Source organism: Palaemon carinicauda, unplaced genomic scaffold (assembly GCF_036898095.1).
Source record: "Palaemon carinicauda isolate YSFRI2023 unplaced genomic scaffold, ASM3689809v2 scaffold234, whole genome shotgun sequence".
NCBI classification, from domain to species: Eukaryota; Metazoa; Arthropoda; class Malacostraca; order Decapoda; family Palaemonidae; genus Palaemon; species Palaemon carinicauda.
In genome coordinates, this window is record NW_027169965.1 from 107617 (window position 1) to 129669 (window position 22053).

General features: G+C 41.8%; 1 long non-coding RNA gene across 2 annotated transcripts in view; it reads right to left on the reverse strand.

Annotated features, from left to right (window-relative positions):
• Nucleotides 1–1866: 1866 nt before the first annotated feature.
• The window catches only part of LOC137636119 (uncharacterized), a 36850-nt gene continuing 16663 nt past the window's right edge, over nt 1867–22053 (reverse strand). Inside the window, exons 2-4 of one of the 2 annotated variants that reach the window (XR_011042945.1) lie at nt 19315–19878; nt 16349–16422; nt 1867–3500 (exon numbers count right to left, since the gene is read on the reverse strand). This is a non-coding gene — a long non-coding RNA (uncharacterized lncRNA). Of the gene's footprint in view, nt 3501–12980; nt 13259–16348; nt 16423–19314; nt 19879–22053 lie in introns of those variants that run through there. The other variant, XR_011042944.1, reaches the window with a different exon arrangement.

The following is a 22053-nucleotide window of genomic DNA, read 5'->3' on the forward strand; positions in this document are numbered from 1 at the left end:
GTCCAAATGCGCAGCTTCGTTGTCATCAGAGATTCCTTCATCCGAATGCTGAGGAGGAAGTGGCAAAGGAGGAGAAGAAAGCTGAACGGCTGAATCCGGCAGCACGGGTGCATGCGTAGCTGCACTGGATCCAACGTCATGCCGCTGTTGGTCAGTCTGAGAGCTGGCAACAACCAAAGCGGAGTGGTGGTGCGTGGTGGGGACTGCCGTGGGTTGCGGAGACTGACGCATCGCGTCAAAACACGGCAGCTTGACTCCACCTTCCTGCTGATGCGGTAGCTCACGCATGTCAACGGAAGGTGCCGCACGTCGGCTAACGTCAACATGCGTCTGGCAGGGTCGACTGCGCATCGGTGGTGGAGCTCTCACAGCCGGAGTGTGGGAGCAGGCAGCCGCAGTGTCAGCTGAGCGCACAACCGTGGCAGGTTGTAGGTTAACGGGTGCAGCGTCAACCTTCTCAGCACGATACTCCTGCATGAAGGAAGCTAGCTGAGTCTGCATAGACTGCAGCAAAGACCACTTAGGGTCTACAGCGGTTGGTGCGGCAACAGACGGAGTGATTGCCTGCTGCGGAACCACTCTACCTCTCTTGGGAGGTGTGCAGTCTTCGGAAGACTGCGGCGAGTCCGAACTGACCCAGTGGCTACACCTGGGCCGTTGGACTCGCTCGGAAGGGACCTTGCGCTTGAGAGGTCGTGAGACCTTGGTCCAGCGTTTCTGTCGAGAAACCTCTTCCGCAGACGAGGAATGAATGGGCTCACTCGTCTGTTTGTGGGTGGGACGATCTCTGCAAGATACGTCCTCAACCACGGAGGGTACGTCTGTACGCTGATCAAGGCCTGTCGAACCCTTTGGTCGTACGACATTGCTTCTCCCCTGGGCTTGGGAGCTTGCAAGAGGTCCCGGACTGGGAGGACGACAGGCACGAACAGACGCACCCTCATGCGTGACACTGACACTTTTCACTGCACTGACACTCACTACACTTCCCACTGCACTTTTCTCCTTCAACTCTTTGACGTCAGCCAAGAGTTGATTGCGGTCATTCGCTAATGACTCAACTCTGTCACCAAGAGCCTGAATGGCACGCATCATATCCGCCATCGAAGGTTGATGAGAGCTAGTAGAAGGGTCGGGTGTAACCACTACAGGGGAAGGAATAGGTTGTGGGGCATGGGGAGAGGAAAAATCAAAAGAGCGAGACGAACTCCTCCTGATCCTATCCTTCTCTAGCCTACGTGCATTCTTAAGGAATTCTTGAAAATCGAATTCCGAAAGCCCAGCGCATTCCTCACATCGATCTTCCAATTGACAGGCTTTACCCCTACAATTGGAACAAACGGTGTGAGGATTTATAGAGGCCTTCGGAAGACGCCTAGAACAGTCCCTAGCGCTACACTGCCTGTACTTGGGGACTTGAGTAGGGTCAGACATCTTGAATTAGTCAAAGGGGGAAATCCAAAATCTATCCAAGTCGTCAACAAATAATCCAAAATCTAATCAATGAAAGTGATAAAGTATTGATGATAACTTCTGTACAGCGAAAGCTAATAACTAGAGAGAATACTTCACCAAATAGCGTGAAAATCAACTCCAGAAACAACAGCGTATCAAGTAGGTCTTGCCGGTGGCACGACAGAGAGAAAATTGGTTCTTTGTTGACAAGAAGTACTTGAGTACCTACTAGACAGATGGCGCTGTTGATGTACACCCCCACCTGTATAGCGATCGCTGGCGTATTCCGCCCGTAGGTTTTTTCTGTCGGGCAGCAGAGCTGCAGCTACATGATCAACGGGTAAGATTAATATTGAAAAAGTAAAGTTAATTCTTTAAAATTCTACAAAATTAAGCGTAAAGTAAAAATGAAATGTATACCCAAGTTTCTATAGATGTATCTCAAAAAATGCTTAATGTTCCCAACATCATATCTTTTTTAGCATCTGTTTGAAAGATAGATAATGTTGCATAAACTAAAATTAAAATACGTTTATCTTAGTTAATAGAAAAAACAATATCTATGCAGGAGCAATGCTGAGAATGTGCAAGAACTCTAGTTACTGCAAGGAACATAAAAAACTACCTAAATTTCAAGCATCGAGCAGAAGCAAAAAACGTATTTAGTCAATGAAATATGAAATGATTCACTGAAATAAGAGGAGCTGGATTTAGGGAACAAATCTAACTGCAGATGAACTAAAAATATTTAAGAATTGTAAACCTTGAAGAGTCAATTACCACAGTTACAACTAACCAAGTCAAGAGATCTCGCTACATAAAAAGTAAGAAGCCCAATAAGAACTATCAAACAGCACTTTGGCAACCATACCAAAACTAACTTATCCCAAGAGATTAAATATGCATGGCATTATCATTCAGATTATGATACAATAATCTATTTTTGTACTCTAAACTATTAGTGACCGACAATTGATTTAAATTTAAGTGAATATCCTTCACTGAAGCAGTGATAAGAAGAAATACAAAACGTAATAGATTTTACAAAAGTAATTTCCGTGACCGTGAAAATCTGTTTGGAAACCTGAAGGGTTCTCAACTACACATAGTAAAGGAGGAAGCTCCATGTTAATAATCCTTGCACTGATAACCCTAAAGGGAAGCCTTTCTGACTTACAGGGCCCGGGTGATACCTGTACCTACACGGAAACTATTAAAATCAAACGCATTATCAATCGCAATCATGAATTCTTAGAAAACGTACCCTCTATAACTGTCATGAAATCTTAAACTATTCAATTCTCCATCAAATAATAAGGGGCAGTAATGTCTTCTACCTGTTTCCTCCATAAACTAAACAAGAAAAAACAGTCATAACATAAACATCAAGAGCTGACATAAAGAATATTGTGCAGTAAAAGCCACAATGCATGATTTATCTTAATCCTGTTTAAAATAAAACTGAAGGACTCAGCCCGTAACTATTTCCTAGAATTGTTTACAGAAATAACCTGTCAAACACGATAATGGAAACAGACAACAATACTAATACAGTATCAAAATAATCGAATACTGTCGGGCAAAAATAGGACCTACTTTTCTTTTAAATAACAAAGTGATGATGATATGTGTCATATGAAACCAATTCTACCACTTAATTTACATTAAGGAACATCCTGTACTGTACAGCATATCATTAACCTTGACCTGATATCTAAAATTAGAATTTTAATGATAAAATCTGTTATTTCTATACTCATCTGATGTTCATATTACTTCTCCGGAAGCCAGGGTTTATCAACACTTAGCCGTAAAATCTTTAAACTATTAACATTTTTCCTTTTTTTTCAAACAATACATGACCCTAACAAAGGAACAGAGACCCCTAATATAAGGATAGGATTAGAAAATTTTGGCCTCAAGCCAAGCACTGGGGCATCAAAGGCCATTCAGCGCTATATGATACAAATTAATGAACTGTATCTCTGTCGCACATAATTTCTCAGGAACAAGGCAAACTGCGGATGACGTTTCATAAAGACACACTGTAAAAAGAAAAAAGAGGCAAGTAAAAAGAATATAATATAATATAAACAATTAAACAAAAGAAGGTAAATGAAAAAAAGCATGTTAATGATGATATCTTTCAGCAAATACTTATTCTTTCTCCCACACATACGCTCACACACATGCGCCTACATGCATCACATAAGTATTGCAGTTCAACCTAGCTTAATTAAGCGAGTATCTTGAAGATTAATTCTCTATTCCAGACTCAATTTCAAATAGCACTTTAATTAAAAATTTAAAACTGCAGTTTCCAATACATGTAATGTACATTTAAATTTTGAAAATCACAAATTCTTAAAGATATAATTCTCTGTTCCAGATTCAATTTCAATTACAATTTAAAATTAAAAAATATTTAAAATTTGTGAATACAGTACCAGTAGTGTACTGTACCTTTAAATTTCAATTAGCATTGGAAATTAATACATTTAAAACTCCAATTTCTAGTACTGTACGTTTAAATTTTGAAAAATCACAAATTTTAAAAGATGTAATTCTGTTCCAGATAAAATTTTATTTAACATTGGAAGTTTTAAAATACTTGAAACTGCAATTTCCGGTAGAACATTTAAATAGTGAAAAATCACAATTTTTTAAAGATGTAATTCTGTTCCAGATAAAATTCTAATCAGCATTGGAAATTAAATTTTAAAATACTTAAAACTGCGATTTGTGCACTACTGTACTATACGTTTCTATAAAAAATTACAAATTTGTAAAGTAATTTATATTTTTCCTTACTATACCAACCTGAGCCCTTCAATAGGAGTATAATATCAGCAAAGATAGATGCGGCTATTATTAACGAGGTGGCGGTAGTTAGCTGGAGGGTGAAGGGTAAGCCCCGCCCACCTCATAGTCTAATTAGTTCCCACTTTGACCTTAAACCTAGGACTCGCAACTCGCAAGGTGGTTAAAGGATCCAAGTTTGTATACTTAGGAACAAGTAAAAAGAGCAACCAGAGATTTCAGACTTTCGCCAATGAAGATTGTCAACATTTTACTCACGTTTACAACCCAAGCTCTTCCTCTTCCATATGGTGACTGTGAATTAATCTACTGTATATTAGCAATCATGAATCCGGATGCAAAAATCTAATCAATTCTAAGCTAGGCCATTTCTGACATATACAATTTTCATCAAAATTCAGTTGTAACTTTTTGGGTCAGGCTGGCAACAAACAGACATAGGTAAAATCACAAATTACTTCAAACTTTGTGATTTGTTCCTACACAAATGCAAACCTTCCTTTAATAGGAGATTTAATCTTAGGAGGGAAAAACTCCCTATAACCAAATTAACTGATTTACTTTCCTTGGAAATATCAAAGTAGTTCAATCATGTACAAGAGCGAAATTCAAGACTCCTGTTCCATGAAGTCATGAAGAAACAGTATGCTTTCTGTAGGGAAGAGATGAAGATGCACTTGAACTCACGGACAGCTGGCTTTTAGGTATTTACCCCGAACCTATGAAGATAATATATCCTCAAGAATGACATATGACACAGGCCAAAATATGCAATCTCCTACCTACTTAGTCAAGGCTAAGATAGTCATGAGGCAAGAAGTCTTATCTACCGCTCATCACCTGGGCTCGAGAAGGATAGATTGAGGAGCTTCCCTGGTGGAGGAAAGAAAAAAGCTGATCTGGATGACATCGGTAAGTGGCCGGTCGGAAAAGATCAGTCATGCTAAGCTTCAATGTTGTTTACCAAATGCTGAGTAATCGGCAAAACAGGAAAATTGGCACAAAGGAGTAAACGTCTAGAATTCCAATGGATGTTGGATGGCATCCTTAAATGCTGCCGACAAACGGAGACTGGGGAATACGGGAAAATGTTATTTTCATTAGTAAAATAAATTTTTGAGTATACTTACCCGGTGATCATATAGCTGTCAGCTCTGCTGCCCGACAGAAAAAACCTACGGACGAAATACGCCAGCGATCGCTATACAGGTGGGGGTGTACATCAACAGCGCCATCTGTCGAGCAGGTACTCAAGTACTCCATGTCAACACAGAACCAATTTTCTCCTCGGCCCACTGGGTCTCTATTGGGGAGGAAGGGTGGGTCCTTTAATTTATGATCACCGGGTAAGTATATTCAAAAATTTATTTTACTAATGAAAATAACATTTTTCAATATTAAACTTACCCGGTGATCATATAGCTGATTCACACCCAGGGGGGTGGGTAGAGACCAGCATATATGTTAACAATAAGAGCTAAGTATTTCGTATTTCATTTTAGCAGTTATTCAAAATAACAAACATAAAATTAATAAGTACCTGGTAAGGAAGTCGACTTGAACAATTACTCTGCCTTTTTTAAGTACGTCTTCCTTACTGAGCCTCGCAATCCTCATAGGATGCTGAGCGACTCCTAGGAGCTGAAGTATGAAGGGTTGCAACCCATACTAAAGGACCTCATCAAAACCTCTAATCTAGCCGCTTCTCAAGAAAGAATTTGACCACCCGCCAAATCAACCAGGATGCGAAAGGCTTCTTAGCCTTCCGGACAACCCAAAAAACAACAATAAAAAGCATTTCAAGAGAAAGATTAAAAAGGTTATGGAATTAGGGGAATGTAGTGGTTGAGCCCTCACCCACTACTGCACTCGCTGCTACGAATGGTCCCAGGGTGTAGCAGTTCTCGTAAAGAGACTGGACATCTTTAAGGTAAAATGATGCGAACACTGACTTGCTTCTCCAATAGGTTGCATCCATTACACTCTGCAGAGATCTGTTTTGTTTGAAGGCCACTGAAGTCGCGACAGCTCTAACTTCATGTGTCCTTACCTTCAGCAAAGCATGGTCCTCCTCATTCAGATGGGAATGAGCTTCTCGAATCAAAAGTCTGATATAATAAGAAACTGCATTCTTCGACATGGGTAAAGAAGGTTTCTTAATGGCGCACCATAAAGCTTCTGAATGTCCACGTAATGGCTTAGTACGTCTCAAATAGTACTTAAGAGCTCTTACAGGGCATAGTACTCTTTCTTGTTCATTTCCAACCAAATTAGCAAGGCTTGGAATATCGAACGATTTGGGCCAAGGATGAGAAGGAAGTTCGTTTTTGGCTAAAAAACCAAGCTGTAAGGAACATGTAGCCGTTTCAGATGTAAATCCAATGTTCCTGCTGAAGGCGTGTATCTCACTGACTCTTTTAGCTGTTGCTAAGCAGACGAGGAAAAGAGTTTTCAAAGTGAGATCTTTAAAAGAGGCTGATTGAAGTGGTTCGAACCTTGCTGACATAAGGAATCTTAGTACCACGTCTAAGTTCCAACCTGGTGTGGCCAACCGACGCTCCTTCGTGGTCTCAAAAGACTTAAGGAGGTCTTGTAGATCCTTGTTGTTGGACAGATCTAAGCCTCTGTGACGGAAGACTGCTGCCAACATGCTTCTGTAACCCTTGATCGTGGGAGCTGAAAGGGATCTTTCCTTCCTTAGGTATAAAAGGAAGTCAGCTATCTGAGTTACAGAGGTACTGGTTGAGGATACTGATTTCGACTTGCACCAGCTTCGGAAGACTTCCCACTTCGACTGGTAGACTTTGAGAGTGGATGTCCTCCTTGCTCTAGCAATCGCTCTGGCTGCCTCCTTCGAAAAGCCTCTAGCTCTCGAGAGTCTTTCGATAGTCTGAAGGCAGTCAGACGAAGAGCGTGGAGGCTTGGGTGTACCTTCTTTACATGCGGCTGACGCAGAAGGTCCACTCTTAGAGGAAGTGTTCTGGGAACGTCTACTAGCCATTGCAGTACCTCGGTGAACCATTCTCTCGCGGGCCAGAGGGGAGCAACCAACGTCAACCTTGTCCCTTCGTGAGAGGCGAACTTCTGCAGTACCTTGTTGACAATCTTGAACGGGGGGAACGCATAAAGGTCTAGATGGGACCAATCCAGAAGAAAGGCATCTATGTGAACTGCTGCTGGGTCCGGAATCGGTGAGCAATAAATTGGGAGCCTCTTGGTCATCGAGGTTGCGAACAGATCTATGGTAGGCTGACCCCACAAGGCCCATAGTCTGTTGCATACATTCTTGTGAAGGGTCCACTCTGTTGGGATGATTTGACCCTTCCGGCTGAGGCGGTCTGCCATGACATTCATGTCGCCTTGAATGAACCTCGTTACTAGGGATACGTTTCGATCTCTTGACCAGGTGAGGAGGTCCCTTGCGATCTCGTACAACGTCATCGAATGAGTCCCTCCTTGCTTGGAGATGTACGCCAAGGCTGTGGTGTTGTCGGAGTTCACCTCCACCACCTTGCCTAGAAGGAGGGACTTGAAGCTTCTCAAGGCCAGATGAACTGCCAGTAGCTCCTTGCAGTTGATGTGCAACGTTCTTTGATCCGTATTCCACGTGCCCGAGCATTCCCGACCGTCCAATGTCGCACCCCAGCCCGTGTCCGATGCGTCCGAGAAGAGAAGGTGGTCGGGGGTCTGAACAGCCAGTGGCAGACCCTCCCTGAGCAGAATGTTGTTCTTCCACCAAGTCAGTGAAGACTTCATCTTCTCGGAAATAGGAACCGAGACCGCTTCTAGCGTCTTGTCCTTTCTCCAGTGAACAGCTAGGTGAAATTGAAGGGGTCGGAGGTGGAGTCTCCCTAACGCGATGAACTGGTCCAGTGATGAAAGCGTCCCTATCAGACTCATCCACTGTCTGACTGAACATCGGTCCTTCTTCAGCATGTTCTGGATGCATTCTTGGGCTTGACTGATTCTGGGGGCCGACGGAAAAGCCCGAAAAGCTTGACTCTGAATCTCCATTCCTAGGTATACTATAGTTTGGGATGGGACGAGTTGGGACTTTTCCATATTGACCAGGAGACCCAATTCCTCGGTCAGATCCAGAGTCCACTTGAGATTCTCCAGACAGCGACGACTTGACGCAGCTCTTAAAAGCCAGTCGTCCAAATAGAGGGAGGCTCTGATGTCTGCTAAATGCAGGAATTTGGCAATATTCCTCATCAGTTTGGTAAAAACTAGAGGTGCCGTGCTTAGGCCAAAGCACAGGGCTTGGAACTGGTATACAACCTTCCCGAAAACGAACCTTAGAAAAGGTTGGGAATCTGGGTGGATGGGGACGTGAAAGTAAGCGTCCTTTAGGTCTAACGAGACCATCCAGTCTTCCTTCCTGACCGATGCTAGAACCGACTTTGTCGTCTCCATGGTGAACGTCTGCTTTGTGACAAAGACATTCAGAGCACTGACGTCTAGCACCGGTCTCCACCCTCCTGTCTTCTTCGCCACTAGGAAGAGACGGTTGTAGAAGCCCGGGGATTGATGGTCCCGGACTATGACTACCGCTCCCTTTTGAAGTAAGAGAGACACCTCTTGCTGTAAAGCTAGCCTCTTGTCCTCCTCTCTGTACCTGGGAGAGAGGTCGATGGGAGTTGTTACTAGAGGGGGCTTGCGCAAGAATGGAATCCTGTACCCCTCTCTGAGTAACTTCACAGACTGTGCGTCTGCACCCCTGTTCTCCCAGGCCTGCCAGTAGTTCTTGAGCCTGGCTCCCACTGCTGCCTGAAGAAGGTGGCAGTCAGACTCTGCCTCTAGAGGACTTGGAACCCTTCTTCTTGCTCCCACGTTGTCTTTCGGCACGAGCACCTCCTCTGCTGGAGGCTCTGCCACGAAAGGGCGGAATGAACCTTGACGCTGGAGTGTCCATCCTGGGTCTAGGCACGGATGGCAAAGGGGTGGCTTTGCGTGCGGATGACGCCACCAGGTCATGAGTGTCTTTCTGGATCAAGGAGGCGGCAATCTCCTTGATCAACTCTTCAGGGAAGAGACACTTCGAGAGCGGAGCAAACATAAGTTCCGACTTTTGACATGGGGTGACTCCAGTAGACAAGAAGGAGCAAAGGTGATCCCGCTTCTTGAGGACCCCGGACACGAAAGAAGCCGCAAGCTCACTAGAACCATCCCGTATGGCTTTGTCCATGCAGGACATAATGAGCATGGAAGTTTCCTTATCAGAAGGTGAGGTCTTCCTGCTCAACGCTCCCAAACACCAGTCCAAGAAGTTAAAGACTTCGAAAGCACGGAAAACTCCTTTCATAAGATGGTCCATATCCGAAGGAGTCCAGCAAATCTTGGAGCGTCTCATAGCCAGCCTGCGGGGAGAGTCTACCAGACTTGAGAAGTCGCCCTGGGCAGAGGCAGGAACTCCCAAGCCGAGAACTTCTCCCGTGGCATACCAGACGCTAGATCTGGAAGCAATCTTGGCCGGGGGAAACATGAAGGTTGTCTTCCCAAGTTGCTTTTTGGACTGCAACCACTCTCCCAGTACCCTGAAAGCTCTCTTGGACGAGCGAGCGAGTACGAGCTTCGTAAAGGCAGGTGCTGCTGACTGCATGCCTAAAGCGAACTCAGAGGGAGGCGAGCGTGGTGCTGCAGACACAAACTGATCCGGATATAAATCCTTGAACAGCGCAAGCACTTTCCTAAAGTCTAAGGAGGGAGGCGTGGTCTTGGGTTCGTCGATGTCCGAGTGTTGGTCGTCAAGATGTGCAGCTTCGTCATCATCAGAGAGTCCATCGTCTGAATGTTGAGGAGGAAGCGGCAAAGGAGTAGGTAAAAGCTGGACGGCTGAGTCCGGCAGCAGGGGTGCATGCGTGGCTGCACTGGACCCAACGTCATGGAACCGTTGGTCAGTCTGAGAACTGGCCACAACCATAGCTGAGTGGGGACGCAAAGCATCTACTCCTGACTGTGGTCGGATAGCGGAGACCACCGTGGGTTGCGGAGGCTGACGCACCGCGTCAAAACACGGCAACTGAACTCCACACTCCTGTTGTTGTGGTAGCACACGCACGTCAACGGAGGGTTCCGTGCGTCTGTGAACGTCAACATGCGTCTGGCAGGGTCGACTGCGCATGGGTGGTGGAGCTCTCACAGCTGGAGTGTGGGAGCACGCAGCCTCATCGTCTGCTGGGCGCACAACCGTGGTTGGTTGTAGGCTAACGGGTGCAGCGTCAACCTTCTCCGCACGATACTCCTGCATAAAGGAAGCTAACTGAGTCTGCATAGACTGTAGCAAAGACCACTTAGGGTCTACAGCAGCTGGTGCGGCAACAGACGGAGTTACTGCCTGTTGCGGTACCACTTTGCCTCTCTTAGGAGGTGTGCAGTCGTCGGAGGACTGCAGCAAGTCCGAACTGACCCAGTGGCTACACCTGGGCCGTTGGACTTGCTCGGAAGGGACCTTGCGTTTAAGAGGCCGTGAGACCTTGGTCCATCGTTTCTGGCGAGAAACCTCTTCCGCAGACGAGGAATGAACGGGCTCACTCGTCTTCTTGTGGGTGGGACGATCTAGGCAAGATACGTCCGAAACCACGGAGGGAACGTCTGTCCGCTGATTAAAGCCTGTCGAACCCTTTGGTCGTACGACATTGCTTCTCCCCTGGGCTTGGGAGCTTGCAAGAGGTCCCGGACTGGGAGGACGACAGGCACGAACAGACGCACCCTCATGCGTAACACTGACACTTTTCACTGCACTAACACTCACTTCACTTCCCACTGCACTCTTACCTTTCAACTCCCTGACGTCAGCCATGAGTTGATTGCGGTCATTCGCCAATGACTCGACTCTCTCACCTAGAGCCTGGATGGCACGCATCATATCTGCCATCGAAGGTTGATGAGAGCTAGCAGGGGGGTCGGGTGCAACCACTACAGGGGAAGGAATAGGTTGAGGGGCATGGGGAGAGGAAAAATCTACTGAGCGAGACGAACTCCTCCTGATTCTATCCTTCTCTAGCCTACGTGCATATTTCAGGAATTCTTGAAAATCGAATTCCGAAAGCCCAACGCATTCCTCACATCGATCTTCCAATTGACAGGCTTTACCCCTACAATTGGAACAAACGGTGTGCGGATCGATAGAGGCCTTCGGAAGACGCCTTGAACAGTCCCTAGCGCTACACTTCCTGTACTTGGGGACTTGAGAAGGGTCAGACATCTTGAATTAGTCAAAGGGGGGAATTCAAAATCTATCCAAGTCGTCAACAAATAATCCAAAATTCTACAAAAGAATGCAAGGAAGTATTGAAGATAACTTCTGCACAGCGATAGCTAATAACCAGAAATGAATACTTCACCAAATAACGTGAAAATCAATCCAGAAAACAACAGCGTATTTAGTAGGTCTTGCCGGTGGCACGACAGAGAGAAAATTGGTTCTGTGTTGACATGGAGTACTTGAGTACCTGCTCGACAGATGGCGCTGTTGATGTACACCCCCACCTGTATAGCGATCGCTGGCGTATTTCGTCCGTAGGTTTTTTCTGTCGGGCAGCAGAGCTGACAGCTATATGATCACCGGGTAAGTTTAATATTGAAAATTTCTTTTTCAGCTGAATGGCAAGCCGAACGATCGATGGTGAAGACCTAACGTAAGAAGCCTCTCTGCCACACAGTGATGTAGGAATCACAACTAACTAACTAACTGGGATTGACATAATAAAATCAAGTATGTACTGTATGTGTCTCTGGAAATGTTAAAATAAAAAGAAATTATATGAACTTGGGGAAATCATTTTTAAAACCCAAAAATGGCCCTTCAACTAACACTTGAACTTAAAAAACTACCAAAAACAAGCTGTTTGTACATACGCTTTTCTGTTGACCACGTTGATATGTATAGTTCTATATTGTATATATGACTAATATACTTTAAATGTTGTTACTGATCTTAAAACATCAATTATATCCAGCTGATTTTTCCCTCTTGGACGTGAGGCATTTTGCCAGGGTTGTACCTTGCCTAGACTCTTCCACCACAGACTAGGACTTAACAGCCACATCAGGCATAAGCACCCACCCCACAGATAGGAGGCTGATGGCTAACGACAGAACCCAATACTCGGACACGAGTGGGCGCCGACGACGAGTAGTAATAATGAATAATGATATTGACAGAACAGTTTAGGTCAAACAGACTTAGATCTTTGGAAAGGAAGAATAAATTAATATCGAACATATAAATGCACCTATCAATCAATAGTGGCTGTCTGCTAAAGAAGGTGATGAATGCAAGAGTTGATGGGAGAAGTACAAGAGGAAGGCCAAGGTTTGGGTGGATGGATGGTGTGAAGAAAGCTCTGGGTGATAGGAGGATAGATGTGAGAGAGGCAAGAGAGCGTGCTAGAAATAGGAATGAATGGCGAGAGATTGTGACGCAGTTCCGGTAGGCCCTGCTGCTTCCTCCGGTGCCTTAGATGACCGCGGAGGTAGCAGCAGTAGGGGACTCAGCAGTATGAAGCTTCATCTGTGGTGGAAATGTGGGAGGTTGGGCTGTGGCACCCTAGCAGTACCAGCTGAACTCGGTTGAGTCCCTGGTTAGGCTGGAGGAACGTAGAGACTAGAGGTCCCCTTTTTTGTTTTGTTTCTTGTTGATGTCGGCTACCCCCCAAAATTGGGGGAAGTGCCTTTGGTATATGTATGTATGTATGTATCAATCAATATCAAGACCCAGTTCAGTTAATACACCCACTCAGTCACTGAGAAGCATGAGACCACTTTCAAGTAAGAACGTATAAATTCCTCAACATAATCATCGATCATCAGTGAACTAACTAACATTCAGACGATCATGCATCGATCATACACATATAAATTACAGAATTAGTCGTTATAATGTGCCAAAAAGCAATGGCGTTCCTTGTAAACGAGCAGTAGTTATTTCCATGAAACAATTCTTCAGCGGTGAACTTCGTGCGGAAGTCAATACTGTAATCTGAAAAAGAAAATTAAATATTCTAATCATGTTTTTGAAAACATTTTAAAATAGATATGGGAAATTTTTGTAATAAGCATCTCTATGAACCTCCCTGGAAATTTATATTGTTTTATAAATATTTTTGTTATTGTTGCTGTATCAGCTAAAGATGGCCGATTGAATCACATTCCAGATAATAAAAGTAAGTGTTAGTATTTACCCAAAGTAAATAAGTAATGAGCTACTAACTGAGCTTGCAAGCGAGCAGAAATGTAGTCATCCGGAACATGATGCAATCACCAATACATAACCAACAATTAACCCTTTTACCCCCAGGCTCTTTGGAAATTTCCAACCCTTAACCCCCAGGGGATTATTTTTTTCCCCAGCACATTTTGCAGTATATTTTTTTTAAATTGCTCTAACAGCCTTAATTTTTGTCATAGAGAGGTCAGGTTGGTCTCATTCTCTTGGAAAATGCCTGAATTTTTTCAAAAAATTATCAAAAATATGACAAAAAAAATTTTTAAAGCATTTTTTTGCAAGGACGTACTGGTACGTCCATGGGGGTAAAGGGATGGGTTTTGTGAAACGTACCAGTACGTCCTTTGGGGGTAAAAGGGTTAAAATATTTATAAAGCATTATGAACATCAGGTGAGTATAGAAATTTCAAATTTTATCATTAAAATTGTTTTTTTAAATCTCTCAAGTTCCATTCAAGACTTTTATTTTATAAATGAATAAGCAATATGCATTACTTAACTTGTCTATCTTCCACATATTATCTCGATTATTTACGAAGCCTATCTGTATAATTCATCTTCAAAAAACAGATTATCTAAACTTTTAAAGTTTATCTCGCTAGCTATTCCCTCTTTAATTAACATGAAATCTATCGTGTGAGGCATTTTAAAGTCCGGAAATAATAACAACACTTGAAATAATAATTTTCTGGAACTAAGCAATACATTCCCAAATCAAAGGTAATACTATCCTACGAAGTCCATTACACTTCTCTGTATCTTTGATATGATATTTTGTAATAAAGTCATAATGATTTTAATAACATACAGCAATAATAATAAAATAGTGTTTCATATCATAAAAACCATTTTCTTCGTGTGTGTTTAGTCAATAATAGTTAGGACGAAAACACATGACAAGAATTATAAGCTAATATATACCCAACCAAATTGGGATGAATACAAATAAGGCCTGAGCAAGAACTTCAGATGCCAATCTGAAGTGGGTCTGACTGAAAAGCTTGAATAACTGTGGGAGTTCCCTAATGGAAAGATATAAAAGGGATTTTGACATAGGAAAAATCTATTTTTGGGTGAGATAGCCATGTCGTCCTGATGGAAGTTCCCTCCAGTAACTTTCTACTGTATAATATTTCTGCGATTGATATTAAAAGAGAATTACCGTCAGGTATCACAGGGTTCTAACCCCCGGAACCACTATCTGAAGATATCGTGCATAATCAGGGACGTATCCTAAGATAACCATAGGTATCTGTACCCCTAATAAACCTTTCCCTGTCTAATCCTCTAACGGGAAGGATAAGTGAGGAGCCATTACATATCTTATCACTTTTCAGTGCTCCCATACGACCCTGCCGCTTCATTCCTTCTCCGCAACTTGTTTGCTTCTGTGTGATATTTTGTGTCTGCTCTTTTCACCTTTTTTCGTAGATTTTCTTTGTATGTCGGCTTCCTCCTCACAAACATTTTTAGGGTGAAATGAAGTAACTATGGCAAACTTTTCATAGAGGGGAAACTCCCTCCATCCTGCTAGATTAAGAAGAGGTTCCTGTTATAACACCTATGACTAATCCGAACAAGAACTTCGCAATGCTTAATGTATGGACTTTGGTGAAGCAATTACTGTACTTGGAGGAAAGACCTCCTTGTCTATCACTACTTTAGATATGGGAAACTATTTTGCATTTACCTTACACAAATCTTCAGCAACACCTTACAAAATGATATAATGCTCTATTCCCCCCCTCCCCCCACGAACAAAACCGCATATGAATCGTCTAACATGAAGCTAGCATTAGTTCATATCCTGGAGAACTTTAATCCACTTTTTACACCAATGAATTCATGGTTATTTATGTGGAATTTCTATTTCTGTTCCATCTCAGTTCCCAATATCATCTTGCACTCGTGGCAGCTTCCTGGTAGCCTGGCAAATATATGTTCACCTTACTTCTGATGACAAAATTTCCAAAGGTATTACTTTTGAGAAACATATAAGGTCTGTGTCTTCTTCAATTGCACAAAAAATAGGCTTACTGAGAAAGTCTAAAGATTTTTGGTGATCAATCTATTCTGAAGAATTGTTTTAATTCTTTTACTCTACTTTGTTTTGAGTATTGTTCTCCTATCTGGTCTTCAGCTATTGATTCTCATCTTAATTTGTTGGACAGAAACTTACGGTCTATTAAATTTCTTATTCCTGATCTAGATATTAATCTCTGGCACCGTCATTCAATTAGTTCATTATGCATGTTGCATAAGATTTTTCATAACTCTGACCATCCTTTACATTCAGATCTCCCAGGACAATTCTATCCTGTTCGTAATACTAGGCAGGCAAACAGTTCTAATAGCCAGGCCTTCTCCATCATGAGGCTCAATACTACACAGTATTCTAGAAGTTTTATTCCAGCTGTTACCAAGTTGTGGAATGATCTTCCTAATCGGGTGGTTGAATCAGTAGAACTTCAAAAGTTCAAAGTTGGAGCAAATTCTTTTTTGTTGACCAGGCGGACATGAGTCTTTTATAGTTTATTTATGACATATTTGTTTTTTATGTTGTTAATAGTTTATATATGACATGTCTGTTTTGACGTTGTTACTTATTTTAGAATAATTTATTGTTAATTTGTTCTCTTCATTTATTTATTTCCTTATTTCCTTTCCTCACTGGGCTATTTTTCCCTGTTGGAGCCCCTAGGCTTGTAGCATCTTGCTTTTCCAACTAGGGTTGTAGCTTGGATAGTAATAATAATAATAATGATGAAAGGTTTACTAGAACTTTTCACCATGACTTCTCCTCTGTAAACTTTATTAAGAATAAAACATATTTACACTACTTACCAGGAGATATTGAAATTCTGATGAACTGCAAGTCCATATATTCAATTTGGCTCTCTTCAAATCTAACCAAAGTTCTGTGGATAAAAAGGACTCCATAAATCTATGCTCATGTATAAAGTAAAGTCCAAAATCAAATAAGGTAAAAAAATAATAATACAAAACAAGTCCAGTAAATCGATGCTACACAGGTTAGAAAATATTACAAAACACTTTACACGTTTTCAGAGATGAAAATCCTGAGAACAATAATGCACAAAACAAGAAGAGATAGAATAAGAAATGTAGATTTTAGAAGGATGGTAGGGGTATCTCCTATGTTGAACAAGATTGAGAAGGGACAGGTGAGATGGCTGGGACATTTAATGAGAATGGATGGAAATAGAATTGCAAGGAAGAGATGGGACTGGACGCCTGGTGGGAGGAGATCAAGAGGTAGACCACGTAAATGCTGGAGGGATGGAATTGAAGAGATTTTGACAAAGAACAACATGCCAACAATTGAACAGCAGAGAAGAGAGGGAATTTTTTAAAACAGAATTGAGTGGAGAAGACAACTGATTCCACTGACAGGCTGAAAGCCTACCTGGGAGTGGAAGTAAAGTGAAGTGAATGATTATGAAAGCAATTAGGAAAACTCGCACATCTTCAAGTAATTTGCTTTTTTCTTTACAAACCTGAGTATTATAATAGGAGTGTGGTTTCAGTGGAGCTGGATACGGCCATTAAAAACTTAACGAGAGAGCGTTTGTGAGTTAGCGGGATCACGGGTAAGCCCCGCCCACCTGCCAGCACACTGAGCTCTTACTTTAACCTTAAAGCTATGGGGTTGCAGGTAAGCCCCGCCCACTAGACAGGCCGCTGAGGTCCCACTTGGACTTTGAACCTAGGACTTTCGGAGTGGTTGAGACAGGAGAGTTGATGTGGGAAATGTAACTTAACCCTTTTACCTCCAGGCTCTTTGGAAATTTCAAACTCTTAACCCCCAAGGGGTTATTTTTTCCCCCAACACATTTTGCAGTATATTTTTTTAAAATTGCTCTAACAGCCTTAATTTTTGTCATAGAGAGGTCAGGTTGGTCTCATTCTCTTGGAAAATGCCTGAATTTTCTCAAAAAATTATCAAAAATATAAAAAAAAAATATTATAGAATTTTTTTGTAAGGACATACCGGTACGTCCATGGGGGTAAAGGGATGAGTTTTGTGAAACGTACCAGTAAGTCCTTTTGCGGGTAAAAGGGTTAAAAGAACTAAGCTCTGTATAGTGAGGATAAATGCAAATGACTTCAAAAGAAGCATTGCTATTCATCACTAATACCGAGCACTTTGCCAAACTCCTTTGGAAAACTTTCAAAGTAGCAACAGGTAGGTTAAAAAGCAGGTGAGTTTCTTCTGTGTATCATATCCCACAGACGGATTGGATACTCAGGTGGGCGTCCCATACCTCCCCGATACGTCTATGGATAACAGATTTCCCCAAGGTGAGGAGTTCCCAAGTTGAGGATCGTTATGCAGCTATCAGGGTAGATCATTTATTTATTTATTTTCATGGTAGAATCACTGTACAGTTTTCAATTCCACATAGTTTCAGGTTCCGAGTTAGTAAGCAGGCTAACAATTATCCTGATACTGTACTGGAAAAACGGTTATGGCATTCAAGCACTTACCCACGCTAGTTCATTTAGGTTTCCAACACACACAAGATGCTGAACTTAAGACGACTTTATTCAGACAAGTCCAGGGCACTTACAAATACTGATGGGGGCATTAGCATGTTGCAAATACACTCTAATTAGTTAAAAACAGTCGACAACTGCAAATAAGGTTGAACAATTTACAAGAGTGACACTCTTGGAGTTGCTTCCGTGAGCTCGTGACTCCAACTGACTTCCTAACTTGCAGCTCGAACCTCAACATATTTTTGTTTAAATTTTACAAGTGTTTGATTTGAAAAGAAATCACATTCAGAATCACTTCCATGATATTAAATCGTAAAAAATAAAATCACTTCTATGAAATTAAATCGTAAAAAATAAAATCACTTCCATGAAATTAAATCATAAAAAATAAACACTTACACATAAAATAAAAATTTCCTTTCCTCTTTAAAATTTTCATAATTATATTTGTAATTTTAACTGAAACTACGAATTCTCTACATCCAGTATTCTTGTTCCAATGGAGCCAGAATAAAAGGGAATGCTAGTTGCTGGATAATAATACCCTGCAGTCCCATTCTGTGGTGGTATGCTCAGTCTGTAAGTTGTGAGAACAGATGTTTTTTCCCATTATGGGACAACTCTCAACCTTCACTACTGGCACTAAACCAAGCACAAGAAATTGGTGTGAAAACACCTCCACCGAGTATCCAGACACTTCTTAATGTTGTGTAAACCAATGTTTTTTCCCGCCATTAGACAACACTTAGAACTCACTCAAGAAGGGAGGTTTCTGAAACTACTGCAACCAGCAATGTCTCTCCAACAGGAGAGAAACGGTAGGGCATAACTCCTGTTGGTCGGACTTCCTGGACTACTTCTACTCGTTTTCCTTCAGAATTACGGCAAATACTCAGCAAAGATGACACGGGAGAAGGGAGAACTTGAAGACCTTCTCTGAATCGTGCAAGCTGATAATAACACACTCACAGGGGAGAGGCCACAACAGCACAATGACACCGAAAAGTACGTCTTAATCTTCAGTGGCTTAAGTCAAAGCAAATGTTATGCTACCTTGGGGGTGGCCTACTCGCCACCCGCCAACTACAACAGTATTACCTCGTTAGAAGTTTAACCGGCCGTTTCCAGCCTTGCCGAAGTCGAACGTTTGTATTGTGTGTAGGAATAAAAAAGGGTTTATGAAGCACAAAATATTCAAAGCTTTTTGAAAACTAACAAAAGATTAGAAAACAGAAAAGGGAACACAGTGTTTGCTTACGGCTTGTTTAAGTCATATCCACACTACTTACCACAGCATATTCATCTGAATATGATTTTTGTTGTCCATTGGGATTTCCATTGGTAATCTCTTATAGAGTGGACAGCTGCTCGATTAAGGATGACAATTTGATCCCGCCATTATGTCAGTTGAACCAATTCCTCTTCTGTATCGATGACCATTCCCAGGTACTTGGCTCTCATCACAGGTACTGTGATTCAGGGCTGCTTGACAAAAAGGGACACTAGGCTAGAATGTTGTTTAAGCTCTTCCAACTGTTTCATCTCTTATCAGCCAGTCACGTTGTATATTAAGGGCCTCAATAAACCTGGGCCCCCACGCTGCCACTGGCACAAAGTTATTTTGGAAGGGAAAATGAGTGTGGAACAGCCATGGGCTGGTCATACCCTTTGCTATTCTTCCATCAGCTGAGATAACAGTGGCCATGAGTAGATTGAACTCAAGAGTTGGCAGAGTTGTACTTATCTTGGCATGAGAGAAAACCATTCTCATTTTGGGGCTTAGGATCAAAGACCGCTGCTCATCAACCTCAGCTTCCTGTTCACGCAAATGGTTATTCTTTGCTTGTAGAAATCTGGAATTAAAAAAAGAATAATTAAAATAATTAAAATATGCTCTGAATGCTCAAGTAAAGCAAGCATTGAATTTTCCTTTCAAAAGGAATTAGTATTAGCTATTGATTACATTTGCAAGTTTAGACTTTTACCGAGCCCTCAGTTAGTCTTATCAAAGCTATGCAAACTAGTTTTGAACAGATGAATAAAAAAACTAAAGAATTGAAAACAAGACCAAAAATTCAGGGGATATAATTTACAATCTCAGTATTAGTAACCCAAATATGAAAGAAAATTAATAACTACGCAATACTGTATTCCAACTGATACAAAAAAAGAAATATAAATTTTTTTTAAAAAGTATTATGTATTTTTCCTAACCTGAGACCTGAGACCTTTAATAGAAACATAGCATCAGCTAGCACAACTTGTCTCCTAGATGATAGCACGAGTGCTAATATAGGACCTGAGATGTCGCCTGTTCTAACCCTCATTGCTCAAACAAGCGTGTTAACCCTTTTACCCCCAAGCTATTTGGAAATTTTCAACCCTTAACCCCCAGGGGGTTATTTTTTTCCAGGCACATTTTGCAGTATATTTTTTTTAAATTGCTCTAACAGCCCTAATTTTTGTCATAGAGAGGTCAGGTTGGTCTCATTCTCTTGGAAAATGCCTGAATTTTCTCAAAAAATTATCAAAAATTTGAAAAAACAAAATTTTATTGCATTTTTTTGCAAGGACGTACCGGTACGTCCATGGGGGTAAAGGGATGGCTTTTGTGAAACGTACCAGAACGTCCTTTGGGGGTAACAGGGTTAAGATCTCATGTCCCGGAATGGACTCTGAGCGCAGGAAGATCTAGTTCGGGAAACGTTCTCAGCGCATCCAAAGACCTAGAGTTGGAAGATCTCTGGACTGGGAGCACTGGGAAGAAACAGATAAGTGGAGACCAGTGCATTTGTTCTCTGGCGACTCAAGGTAATTTTCACCTTAACCCTTTTACACCCAGGCTCTTTGGAAATTTCCAACCCTTAACCCCCAGGGGGTTATTTTTTTCCAGGTACATTTTGCAGTATATATTTTTTTAAATTGCTCTAACAACCTTAATTTTTGTCATAGAGAGGTCAGGTTGGTCTCATTCTCTTGGAAAATGCCTAAATTTTCTCAAAAAAAAATATCAAAAATTTGAAAAATAAATAAATTTTTATAGCATTTTTTTGCAAGGACGTACCGGTACGTCCATGGGGGTAAGGGGATGGCTTTTGTGAAACGTACCAGTACGTCCTTTGGGGGTAAAAGGGTTAAGATCTCACATCCCGGGCTGGACTCTGAGCGCAGGAAGATCTACAGTAGTACGGGAAACGTCCTCAGCGCATCCAAAGATCTCAAAAGGTGGAAGATCTCTGGACTGGGAGCACTGGGAAGGAACAGATAAGTGGAGACCAGTTTGTTCTCTGGCGACTCAAAGTAACTTTCACTTGAAGAATGAGCATAAATTCCGTTCATGTGGCTTTAAGTACTGTGGTTTCAAATTGCAAGGCCTTCAATCATGTTTTCAAATCATGTGGTTTAAAATTGCAAGGTTTTCAATTTCTCTTCTTGTTTTGTTAAAGTTTTTTTATAGTTTATATAGGAAATATTTATTCTAATATTACTGTTCTTAAAATATTTTACTTTTCCTTGTTTCCTTTCCTCACTGGGCTATTTTCCCTGTTGGAGCCCCTCTGCTTATAGCATCCTGCTTGTCCAACTAGGGTTGTAGCTTAGAAATTAATAATAATAATAATAATAATAATAATAATAATAATAATAATCGTGTTACTGCTGATACGTTCCCGATCGCTGTATGAGGTCAATCCCATGGCAAACGACGATCACAGAGAAAAAGCGTAAGGAATCCTGTCTTGAGGGGAGAGAACGCAGACAGAACGTTCTTATGAAGACAGGATACTGTACACAGGAAAAACTATAAGGAAACCTAGGCGCTTGTGATGGGAAAATCTTGTATTCCGTACAAGCAATGAAAACGATCATAGGTTTTTCTTTCAACGATATCATAGAATGGAAATTCTAGAAAGAAGCAGTAATCAGAATGTACAAAGATTTTCTTGGTAATCCCGGTGATTCTCTCGACGTTCTTCTAAACGTTGGCGTCACCGAAGTGTCCTGGGAATCTTCTGGGGTAGGTAAGGAAC